The sequence below is a fragment of the Peromyscus leucopus genome, chromosome 12, assembly GCF_004664715.2.
Source record: "Peromyscus leucopus breed LL Stock chromosome 12, UCI_PerLeu_2.1, whole genome shotgun sequence".
Classification (NCBI taxonomy): domain Eukaryota; kingdom Metazoa; phylum Chordata; class Mammalia; order Rodentia; family Cricetidae; genus Peromyscus; species Peromyscus leucopus.
Window position 1 is genome coordinate 10,526,012 of NC_051073.1, and position 13,062 is coordinate 10,539,073.

The 13,062-nt window shown below is 38.7% G+C and overlaps 1 protein-coding gene across 6 annotated transcripts in view; it reads left to right on the plus strand.

Annotated features, from left to right (window-relative positions):
- Grik1 (glutamate ionotropic receptor kainate type subunit 1) overlaps positions 1-13,062 on the plus strand; it is a 379,146-nt gene that overhangs the window by 182,274 nt on the left and 183,810 nt on the right. The gene's annotated exons all lie outside the window — the stretch shown is intronic.

Below are 13,062 nucleotides of genomic sequence, written 5' to 3' on the forward strand. Positions count from 1 at the left end.
TCACCTGTTTCTGCCTCCTAAGTTTTGTTTTGGTTTTTATTAATAAGATCCTTTAAGATTTGTGTTACACCCCCACATAAAAAGCCAGGCAGGGTGGCAGGCATCTATAAAATCCCAGTGCTGGGGAGACAGGGCCAACTCAGTGAGCTCTAGGTTCAGTAGCAGACCCCTTCTCAAAAGATAGGGTGTAGAGCAACTGAGGGAGATAACCTGACTTCCATTTCTGACCTACACACACACACACACACACACACACACACACAATGCACATACTTATCAACACCCAGGCATGTGTGTGCACATGCAAACATACACAAAAGAAATGTAATGGCCATAAGGGCGGTGGTGGTGCACACCTTTAATCCCAGTGCTTGGGAGGCAGAGACAGGTGGATCTTTGTGAGTTCAAGGCCAGTCTGGTCTACAGAGTGAGATCCAGGAAAGGCGCAAAGTTACATAGAGAAACCCTGTCTCAAAAAATTAAAAAAAAAAAAAAAAAAAAAAAAAAGATCTGCGACTTGGGGTATTGAGATAATCAGACCAAGAGTTAAGGTCATGCTCCCTTAATAGTGAATTCAAGGCCAGCCTGGACTACAAGTCTTGTCTTAAAAACATGAAGGAAAAGAAGGAGGAGAAGGATGAGGAGGAGGGAGAGGAGGGGAAGGAGAATAAGGATACTGGAAGCGCACAAGAATTGTGAGCAGAAAAGAGGAAAAAAATAGTACAAGTAAGAAATAACAACAACAAACCCTGAAAACACCAGCACTATGAGGCAGGTTGAGTAAGAGAATCTGATAAAATAAGCTAAAAGGCAGTGGAAAGTAGGAAGACAGTAAGGGAAGAGATGTGAGTAAGTTCATCTGAGTTCTGTCTTGCAAATGGCAGCACAGAGAAGAACCTGCACAGAAGAAATCCTCTGGGGTTGGCATAATCAGCTATTGAAAATCTAAGAGACAACCCCTGAGAAATTCTCATTGAGAAAAGCTCATTTACATTGGAAAATATTCCTTAGAATACTAATACTCACAAGTACATTTTATTTTATTTTTTAAAAATCTCTATGTCCTTCCTGGGGTATTTTTAGCTGGTACTGAGACGATGATCTCTCTGCCTGCACAGTTCTACATGCATATTTTAAAACCTGCACCTCCTGAAAGAACATAATGGATAAAAATTCACTCAGAGTAGTAGTGAAAAATACAATGATTATCATAAGTGGCTTATTTAAGCCATGGAGAGTGGAAAAATAAATTTACATCCCAATTATGTACTTCATAGAACCGAACAGCTCCTTCATATATAGATTGGCCAACTAGGATTTAGGCAGTGTTTATAAATTACTGAGTGGGCCACCATGGCCCTTGTAAATTCTGCTTCCTTGGAAAAGGAGGCCATACTTAAAGTAATAAAGCTATTGTAAAATGCAGCTATTATCACACATGTCTGTTTTATTTACTTCAAAACTATACATTTTGGTATTTACCTATTTCTCTCATTTCAGTGGGTGATTAAGAACTGAAAACGCACTAGTAAAACATCCTAATTGTTTTTCATAAGCATCCACAACTGCTCTCTAGAATTCTTCAGCTCAAATTCTCCTTTTAAACCTGTAATGAAAACTCAACATGAAATTCTGAGAACTACTGTTCTCTCTATAGGTAATGCTTTTCCAAAACCTCTTCTCAGGCTGCTGAGATGGCTGAGTGTGTAAAAGCACTTGCCATCAGTCCTGAGAACCTGAGCTCAATCTCTGAAACACACACAGCAGCAGCAGGAGAGAAGCACCTGCCACAAATGGCGTTCTGGAGTCTGTACCTCCACCTGGGCACCATGCACACAGTCACATATACACAGGCACACCTGCGTGCAGGAACATGTGCACATCAAATATGCAAGTAAACCCACCGGTTACTTTTCTGTTGTGTAATTAAACACCCTGACCAAGGCAACTTACAGAAAGAAGGGTTTATTCTGGTTTGTGGTTCCAGAGGGATCAGAGTCCATCGTGGCCGGAGGCGTGGCAGCAGCAGGTGCAGAGGCAGGGAAAGGAATGTGAGCGAGTCACATCATAAACAAGAACAAAGCAAAGGAAGCTAACTGACAATGGCGTCAGGTTTGGAATTTCAAAGCCCACCCCCAGTGACATACCCTTTCTACCAAACTTGCACCAACTAAACTGCCACCAACTGGGTACCAAATATTCAACTGCCTGAGATTATGAGGGACATTTCTCACTCAATCCACCATCACAAGTTGTGGAAAATATTACCTCATTTAGTCCAGTAACAGGAAAATGACTTTAAATGATAAAAATCTGAAGCATCTCAGGTCCCTTATTATGTAAACGAGACTCAGTGAGGACTCCTACTCTACTGTTGCTTCAGAAACAGGCTTCTCGTTTCATACCAATGTAAGTTACTTACTGTGGTTTTGATTTTCTGTTGCGCTATCTAGATCACAGATTATAAACTCACAAGCTAGGGCTTTTGTTTATATTGTTCTTATCTGATGAGGCGCCTGAAGGTCTCCATCATGATTTGTTGCACAGTTAGTTGTGTGTACACAAATGGTCGCATCATGACTGTCGGGCTGGCTCTGTCTTTCCTTAAGTGGAAATCCCTGGGCAGCGAGCTTGGGGAGGACAGCTGAGTCAGACAACCCTCTGAGGACCTGGTTGCTCAGGGGAGCCTTTCAGTCAAAGTCTTCAACTCCTATCTCCTCGTTTAAATTTTCCACTTACCAAGGGTTTTAGTGTGAAAGTCTAATATCCCCCATGGGCTCATGTGTTTGTACTCTTTGTCTGCAATCTGTGGCAGTGTTTTGGAAGGTTGTTTAACCTTTAAGAGGTAGAGTCCTGCAGGCATAAGTTGGTCACTATGTGTGGGCCTGAAGATTTTATAACCCATTTCACTTTCTGTTATCTTTGCGCTTCCTGGCTGAGGATGCAATGTTGCCAACCACCTCCTGTTCCTGACAGCATGGTTTCCCTTCCCTGATATACTTTATCCTTCACACTGTGAACCAAAATAAATCTGCCCTTCTTTAGGTATTATCTTGCCAGGGATTTGGTCACAGCAAAGAGAAAGGTAGCTAGAAGCTCCCCTGAGCTCTAAAGTATTGAGACGTGTACATACATACCATCATCCATCAAACTCTTGTCTTTTCCTTGGTGCTCAAGGAACGTTGTACATGCTTTCTGGAGACAATAGACAGGACTTGAAGCCCAGAATTGCAAAGGATGATATTTCCATCACAGTGAGAGTCAAAGCAGTGTTGTTAGGGCTTTTATGGTTTTTCTGGGATCCCAGTCACAACTTGGCATCTAACTTTCTTGGAAAAAAAAGAACTCTGAATCCCAACCAATCAAAATCTAGATAGCGATCTGGAAAGTTAGATGTTCAACTCCTCTATAATCTAGAGTCTGCAAACACATCTCAATCATTTGGATCAAGTTTTCCTGTTCTTTCCTGGCCATACACCATAAAGCTACCAGCTGCCTGGTACTCCCCAGTCCCCTCTTCATCTCTTATCATCATCATCCTACTTAATGTCAGACGTGTACTTCGTACATTTATACCATTTGTTTTTGCCTTTCTTTGTTCCACTAGATTGTAGGTTCAAAAAGACAATAAACTCATCAGCTTCATCTACCCCTCTATCCCTAGGACCTGGAATGGCCAAGCATATGAGAAAAGAATAAAGAAATGATTAATCTAATTTTCATGTTGTGTTCAGCATTTGTGAGTTCCTATGATGCAACTCTTTATTGTTTCCCAGGTGTTTACCCTTTACACTTCCCATCTTTCCTTGGTCCCCATTCACTATTCCTTAAGAAGGAGCTCCATTTCACAAGCCCATGACAAACGTGAAATATTGAGTATAGATTTGTTTTTATTCTACCTGTCTTTACAAACTCATCCCTTTTCACAACTGTATAACCCCAGGCCTTTTTCCAACCCTAGCATGTGTGGTCTGGTTCCTGGCTGGATACAAATCAAATGACTCCTACCTACAACTGGGGAGTATAGTACTAACACAGACAACAGCTTCTGCTCTAATCATCACAGAGCAGAGACCATTATAAAGCAATGGCCTACATGAATTACCATTATATTCAGCCACACAGTAGGGAAAAAAGTTTTATTTCCTATGGTCTGAGTCATCATTTTCAGAAGTATCAAAGTGAAACAGAAACTCCCCAAATTTAATATGAATCCCCAAAAGAGATCTGATTCTGAACAGTTTTAAATTTGATCCCAAACTAAAACATAATAGGGGAAGTAGAGCCTCTGCTTGGCATCTTAAGCTACCAAGTAAAACCTCCAGTGCCAATCATGGCCTATATCTTATTGTGCCTTCAGCCAAAGGAGTCCCATAGACAATCCAAATAACACAAGATATTTCCAAGGTTATTGGTTAGATACCAAACTAAAACATAATAGGAGAAGTAATGCCCCTACTTGGTGTCTTATGCTACCAAATAAAACCTCCAGTGCCAGGAATGGCCTATATTTTATTGAGTCTTCAGCTAAAGGAGTTCCATAGACCATCAAAATAACATAACATTTTCAAGGCTATCAGTTATCAGATGGCAAGGCCCTATATTGCTGAAGACACTACTTACGTCATCAAACATGGAGAAATTAAGTTTGTGCCAAATTAAAAGCTTGACTCCCTACACATAAGTATTCATGTTGCTGGATGGTACTTTGCAAAATACTGGAGGAGAAAATGATTCATCAATATCACTCAGCTTCAAACCCTGCAAACTACAACACAAACGTACCTGCAAGATATGGTGGTGCAATACTGGCCTAAGTTTGTTATGGGAGTAATCATTCTCTATTTGATTGGATTTAAGGCCAACTCCATTAGATGGAATCCATACATGACCCTGATAAAGTTTGTCAAGAATCTGAGACTGTGTATGTCATAGGCTCTAGGAGAAAACTGCTACTATTACTTGGCCAAAGGAGCACAGCAATAAGATGACTCCTAATGACATATTCCTGTACCCATAGAACAGTGCATCACTCAACCCTCATCAAACAAGCTACTTTTTGCAGTAGATGGGAATTCACACAAAGACCCACGACTAGACAATGTTCAGAGAATGAGAGACTTTGGAGCACTTATCCTTAAATGAATGTCTTTATCAAAGCCCACCCCTAAAGACTCAGGGATCTATGTGGGAAATGATGTGGAAAGATTGTAAGGGGGGGGAGATATTTGGGTGGTGGTGGCATATACCTTTAATCCCAGTACTTAGGAGACAGAGAGGGTTGGATCTCTGAGTTCAAGGCTAGGCTGGTCTACAGAGCTACTTCCAGGAACTTCAGGGCTACTCAGAGAAACCCTTTCTTGATTTTAAAAAGTAGTTAGAGGCGGTGGATGATTCCAAGAAAACAGTGTCATACGCATATAGCATGGCTGATACACATATGCACTGACAGACACTGTGACAGCATGTACAAGACCTACATGGGTTCAACCACACAAAATCCCAGCACTGAGAAGGGGAGGGAGCACTAAGTCTCACCCTTACCAAGAAGCCATTTGCAATTAATCCTTGCTTGGGAAGGGGAAATCATTTTTCTCCAATGGGGTGTCAGTGAGTATATCAACCCCATTCCAGGGCAGGCTCCAGGCTCAGGAGCAGTTGGCCAACATAAAAAGGACTCCATGGGATGTTTGTACACTTTTGGTTTGTTGTTTTGTCTTGGCATTTCTTGTCTTACGGATTTTGTTTGTTTTGACTATTTTTATTCTGATTTTTTTTTTTAAGAAAGAGAAATAACATGAAGTTGGATGAAATACACAGGTGGGCTGGATCTGGGAAGAGTTAGATGAGAGGAAAATATGATCAAAATATATTGCTTCTAAAGAAAATTTTAAAAGACAGTTGACAGTCATGTTGTATGGACACACACATATGCATATATATGCATGATGTTTAAGGCATCTGCATATTGTAAAGAAAAACATTACTTCTAATCTCAGTGATAGATGATAAAAATTTGTCCTTTAGAAAGTAATATGGATTATAAACAATTCATGCATTCTAACTATTTAATAATATTATAGATTTTAATGACATGAAAATTATCACAATGATTATGTTTTTTAAAAAATAGCTTATAAAGGGCTGGGGACATAGCTCAAGTGTACAGCATTTAATAAGCCTGCCCAACTCCCTGGACTTAATCCCAAGAAATAAACTTGAAACCAAACAAATAAATAAATGCAAAATAGTTAATTATCTGAGACTATATAAAATTTAACCATGTTTTGACAATACATAAAATAAAATACTCCAGCATATTCAGTAGTTAGCTCTTGTGGATCGTATTTTAAGGGTTTTAAATTTCCTTCTTATGTAGTACATTACTTCAATAATCATAACAGATGGCCACTTTACATTCATTTTGAAGCATGTGTGCTTTGACGTCCCCTTTTGGACAAGATATGTATGTCATGTAATATATGATCAGGCTCAGTGCTCACTTGGGCTTTATAACATCAAGTAAATTATACACCATCCATGAGACAATCAAGGTACATTGAAGAAACTATAAACATGGATCAAGGGAGCTGACAAGCAGCTAAATGTTCTGCCATCAAAACTGTGTTTATTTTCATAAAATACAATTCTTAAATGTTCATTTTCACCTGCTCACAGAAGGACTGATGAATCTCATTCTGTTGGAATTGCATTGATTTGATGATCCAAGCAGACATTTCCTCTCTCCCCTGACAGGAGGGGATTCTTAAGCACACAAAGCACATAAGCCTTTCCTTCTAATTCCCCATTTTGACAGGAGTGAATAATAACCATCCTTTCACCATGAACCAGATCTCATTCTAGTGAGTATTAAAATCTCTTCTGGAAATGTATTAATGCTCCAGTTGTAAGATGCCAGGGGGAACATACTGTAGTGTGAAATCTGAAAAATCAGAAATCTACCCATGTTTTGCATGTAGGAGGCAGATGAGATAACCATTTATTGTGTAGAAAAGAGGTATGCTCTATTGGGTTGTTACAAAAGCTGTAATTTTATTTTGAAGTTCTCAAGTTTTGTTCTCTTGGTTTATGGTTTTTATGCTAAAATTATGGCTTTGTAATAGGTTGTGAGGCATACTTTATGCACTATCATAATTATAAGCTATTACAGTTCATTCTTTGTGTCGGGATGGTTTTATGGACATTTAAATGAAGTTTCTGACGATGAAGCTACGGCTCTAATCGCACTACATTATGACTACACCTGGTGGAACGCGGTTGCTCAGTGCGTCTGTGATAAACCACTAGGAAGAAGAGGGTGGAATTTAAAACCTCAGCTGCTTGCCTCCCACTGAGCTCTAGCAAGACCCACAGATTTATCAACCCATTTGTATTTAAATAACTTATATGCTTTTTGCCTCACTGAGCCACAAAACCATCAAAGAGAGAGACAGAAAAAAAAAAAAACCTCACCCTGGTGATTTACTTCATATTCTTCTTGCCAAGAAAGACACCTGAAAGATGGAAAATATAAAACACAATGGCTCATTTGTTCTTTGCCCTGGAAGAACAGCATTGGCATGCTGTGCTTACTTTTACATGTTTACATGTTACAGATGATCTGTTATCACATGCCAAGATATGCTTTTATCAGCATTTGCCAGCCTATGCATTGGTTGATGAGACTCTGTCAGATAAGGTCAAAGTAGTGGTTTTTTTTTTTTTTTTTTTTTTTCAGTATCCTAGAAGCAGTAGAATGTTGTTTATTTTATTTATTTCAATTTTAATGTGAGTGAATGTGTATATGAGAGAGAGACACAGACAGAGACAGAGAGAGAGAGAGACAGAGACAGAGACAGAGAGAGAGAGAGACAGAGACAGAGACAGAGAAGAGAGAGAGAGAGAGAGAGAGATGTGTGTGTGTGTGTGTGTGATACAGGGAGAGTGCATAGTATGCATTGGAAGTTAAAGGAAAACTGTGGGAAATCAGTTTTCTTTTTCCACTACGGGTCTTCAGGATCCATCTGACATCATCAGGTTTGGTTGTCAAGTGATTTTATACAATGAGGCATCTCTCAGTCCCCAGTAAACTATAGTTACAGGGGATTAAAGTGATTAAAGTTTTAGAAGTTTTATAAAGGAATTCCACTGAAAATAGAGAAAAAAATAGGAAAATGTCAGGAATTAGTGCCAATATATTACTTTAAGTGACATCTAAGAAAAAAATGAAGAAAATCTAGTGAAAAGATACATCAAGAAGACATTACATGATGTTATTATGACAGCCCTTTTAAGACAACCTTATTATGGAGATTTCATGGGTCCATTTTCCTTGTCATGTGTAGGGAAACTACCTAGAATCAGGGACCCTGAACTCAGGCTCCACATTCTCCCTCCACAATTTTCTCTGAGCCTTAGGTGTAGGGGTGCTTTGAGGACAGATGAGTCAAGAGTGGGTGCTCTACATTAACTGATTCTCTGCATTTTGGCCAGTTGTGGATCTCTGTAACAGTCTCCATCCATTGAAAATGAAGCTTCTTTGATGAAGGAAGGGGAAGAGCTACACTTAATCTATAGGTGTAGGATAAGTACTGGGAATCCAACTGACAAAGAATATTAGTTGATATGCCATTGTGGACAGGGTAAAATCCACATGGCCCCACACCTCCATGAAGAGCTACAGGTAGTCAACTGCTACTGAGAAGAGATGTAATTTTCTCCAGGGATAAGACAGTGCATTAGTCCAGTCTCTTAAAATGGTCAGCCCTGGACATCATGTGGAGAATAGGTTGCATATACATGTATGAATATACATGCATGCATTTACTAATTGAAGAAGTCATTATGAATTTGGAAAGTACAGGAGGAGTTGGAGTGGCAGTGGTAACAGAAGTTACAGAGATTCATTGCTTGTAGCATGAATATTAAAAGTTCTTATTAATAAAATCAAACCCAGAGCCAGATATTGGGGTTAAAGCTGGAAGATCAGAGAAGCAGAACAAGACACAGCGACCTCACCTGGCCAACTTCTCAGCTGATCCTATTCCTCAAACTGGAAGCCTCTATGTTCTTATCCAAATGGCACTCAGCTGAACTGCTGCTAAAAGCTTAACCAGGCTCTAGTTCCTGGTCTTCACACATTATATACCTTTCTGCTTTCTGCCCTCACTTCCTGGGATTAAAGGCGTGAGTCACTATGCCTGGCTATTTCCAGTGTGACCTTGAACCCATAGAGATCCAGAAAGATTTCTGCCTCCAGAAGGCTAGGATTAAAGGTGTGAGCGCCACCATTTTCTAGCCTCTGTATCTAGTAACTGTTCTGTTCTCTGACCCCAGATAAGTTTATTAGAGTGTACAATATTTTGGGGAACACAATATCACCACAATTGCTCATGTATGAAGTTCTCAAAAAATATTTGTGAAAACAAAAGAAAAAGAAAATACTATATGTTTTATACCTTTGTATAAAGGTTAGGAGCATCATTTACTTAAGGCTCCTTTAGACCCTTGATTCAGTATATTCATGTAGAGGAAATAGAGCACATATGCCCTTGTCTCTGATTGTTCCACATCAATGGGAAATATTTATTTCATCAGTGGGAGCAAAGAATTTTAAACCATTACTGTGAAAATGCAGGGTTCTTAAAAATATAAAGTGTACTTTAAAATGAAGCCAACAGACTCACAAAACATCTCTCTCACATTTGGTTGTGGAATCCATTTGGCTCTTCTCTTTAGGACTCCAGTTCTTGCATATTTTAACACTTCTATAAAGCTGTAAAGGTGGGGGAGGGGTGCAGGCTGTTTTCACTCAGTGCTTTTAGAAGTCACTAATGAAGATGAGAATGTGGAACTGAAAACATATAAACAGCCCTCTGTGGATGAAGACATGAGGCCTGCCAGATTGATAATTACCAACGAAAGTAAAATCACTGATACCTGATCTAACTCACTTCTACATTCCTACAGGAAGCTCGCAATATAGACTTTTTTTTTTTTACTGTAGAAATTTAATGTGTGGCAGTGATTTACCTATAAAAATTAATTCATTTCAAAATTAGGAGCAGTCAAACACCTATTCTGACTGACTTTGTGATAAAGGGATTATTAGAATAAGTACTTGGCCATAAACATGGTTTTTGTACTAAGGTTATTTTCATGTTAGCACCATACATATAGTCCGCTTGAATCTTAGGAAAACTAGTAAAATATGTTTCCAAAAGAGGATCTCGCCTTTCAAACTAATATTTCTGGACAGTTACTGTTGATTATGTTGTTCATGAGTAGACAAGACCTGTGAGTCAGACTGCAATCTCCTAATGGCTACCTGAATCTTCAAGCTGCTGAAGTTAGAAAGCTAATACTAAAAGAGAAATGGAAACTGCCATTGCTTAAAGGTGTTTTCATTCACTTTAAAAAAATGCAAACAGTAAAAACAAAACTGGAGTTGAAAAAAAAAAGAAAGGAACAAAAATATTAGAAATAGTCTAATTCTACTCTCTATCAGCAGGAACATTGTAAAGACTCTCCCATTGCTCCAAATACCCCAACAATGAATATGCTTGCAGAATTCCAAGTAATAAGAAACTGGAGCTCCAGGAGTCTAATTAGCGAGAAAGAAGAGGGTTTATATGAGCAAGAATTGTTGAAACCAAGGTTGGATAAAGTACAGGGACAAATAGCCAAACGAATGGAAGCACATGAACTATGAACCGATGGCTGAGGGGCCCCCAACTGGATCAGGCCCTCTGAATAGGTGAGACAGTCGATTGGCTTGATCTGTTTGGGAGGCATCCAGGCACTGGGACCTGGTCCTGTGCTCAGTGCATGAGTTGGCTGTTGGAAACCTGGGGCTTATGCAGGGTCGCTAGGCTGAGCCTGGGAGGAGGGGACTGGACCTGCCTGGACTGAGTCTACCAGGGTGATCTCAGTCCTGGGGGAGGCTTTGCCCTGGAGGAAGTGGGAATGGGGCATAGGCTGGGGTGAAGGGAAGGGGGATGGGAGGGGGGAGAACAAGGGAATCAGTGGCTGATATGTAAAACTGAATTGTATTGTAAAATAAAAAAAAAAAAAAAAAGAAACTTGCACTCCAAAATAGGTTTTCTCAACTTCACTGATAAGAATAACATAGAGAGTGTATTAAAGCAAGAGAAAAGCAAATTTAGGGTTTTTTGTTGTTGTTGTTGTTGTTTTTGTTTTTGGTGAGGTTCTATTAATCTCTTCTTATGTTTTAACATACTTCTTTTTCCTCAAGCCTCATGATTTTTCTTGCTCTATACTACTGATGAAATAGGTGCAGTCCAGTAGCTTACTGCATCTTTGAAACAATAATGAAAATGTTAATAATAAAAATTTATTTTTAAAAAAATGTCATTGCTTGAATGGTTAAAATGAAATACTAGAGAGCATAGAAAGATTGTAAGAGACAAAATACCAGGAAGTCTGTGAATCCATCTCTCCTAGAAATGGCTGCATAAACAAGACCTGCACAATGGCAACAGCAATGGACATGTTAATGTGGAAGCGGGGAATCTCAAAGGGTTCCAGCCCTTGACACAGAACTACACACAACTAAGGACTGCTGGGAGAAGGAGAATTTTCCACTCCCAAGAATGACTCCCTTATTGATTCTTCAATTCAGAGTGGAAAGGCTTAAAATCAAATCCACACAAACAAACCACCTTGAACTCAGCAGGTTTTACACACACACACACACACACACACACACACACACACACACACACACTCGTGCATACATAAAATGTGCATACACATCAAACAATAATAATCAAAGAAAAGGAGGCTATGTCAACTTGAGAGTGGGGGTATATGGGAGAGGTTCAAAAAAGGTTAGACCGGCACCGGAGGGGGCAAATTGTAATTCTCTTTCGACTAAAAACACATTAATTTTTTTTTAATTTAAAAAAAAAGACAAGAAAAAGGACACACCTGCTTGACCATTCTATACAGACTGATCAGAAATTCAAAGACTATGGAGAAGTTGGAATGTTGTCAGTGTGTGGCTTAACAAATTTCTTGGCCCCTTAGTTACAAACCTTCTTTTGTGTGTCACCTAATGCTCTTGTGATTATCGTATGAAATATTTTCAGATGCATTGACTTAACAGACCATTAGCTTCCACCAACCCAAAGCTAAATGCAAATAGCATCTGATGCCTATGGTGGAGATTTCTCCACTTTGCTGTTATCCACCTCCCTGACATTTCTACCAATGTATGAGAAAACTGTCTTAAATTGTGGTTGTCTTTTTTCTGTTACTATGAAACTGTTAACCACATTGGAACACAGAATTTGAGGAAACCTGAGTTTATGTTTCTGAGACATAATCACTTATATTTTGGCTCTAGAATAAGTTGTCATTTGACCCCTTGATGTAGGAGTTGCATTTTTATATTAACTCCTTCACAATGATGAGAAAGAAAAATCATCAATTAATTCTTCAATTCACTTATTAGAGAATACCTTTGCATTCTCAAATTTCAAAATCAGTTAAATGAATGTATGGGGTTAATGTGTTCATACAAAAGCAAAACATCTAAATTGTGCATTTGGCTATGTAACTACTTGAAATATATATCATCAAGTAATAGATGTTATGTAAAGAAACTTCAAAATTGACACAGATATGAAGGATGCATTAAAAATTACTCATCCTATCTCCTACCATTAGCTGTTATTAGCATTACACTGTTATGTATTTCTAAATACCCATAGTCATAGCCTTGATTCAATTTGTTTAATTTGACTCTTTTTTTTTTCTTCTTTCCTCATTGAAAAAATATGAAAAAAAATGACTGGTGGGAGGTAGAGGCCATTAATACTATTCCAGTTGCCTATCTCTCTTTCATGTAATTTTCATCCAGTATATATAACGCTACTTGTGTTCAGTCTTTAACTCTTTATACAATGAGTTTACAGTGTTTAAAAAAAGGACATTTAGAGATCGATCTTGTTTGCTTTTATTATTTTTCTATAATCCATTACAACTAGGTTGTTATTTAAAAGAAAATAGCCACAGGTTGCTAGTATTCATCTTTTCTTT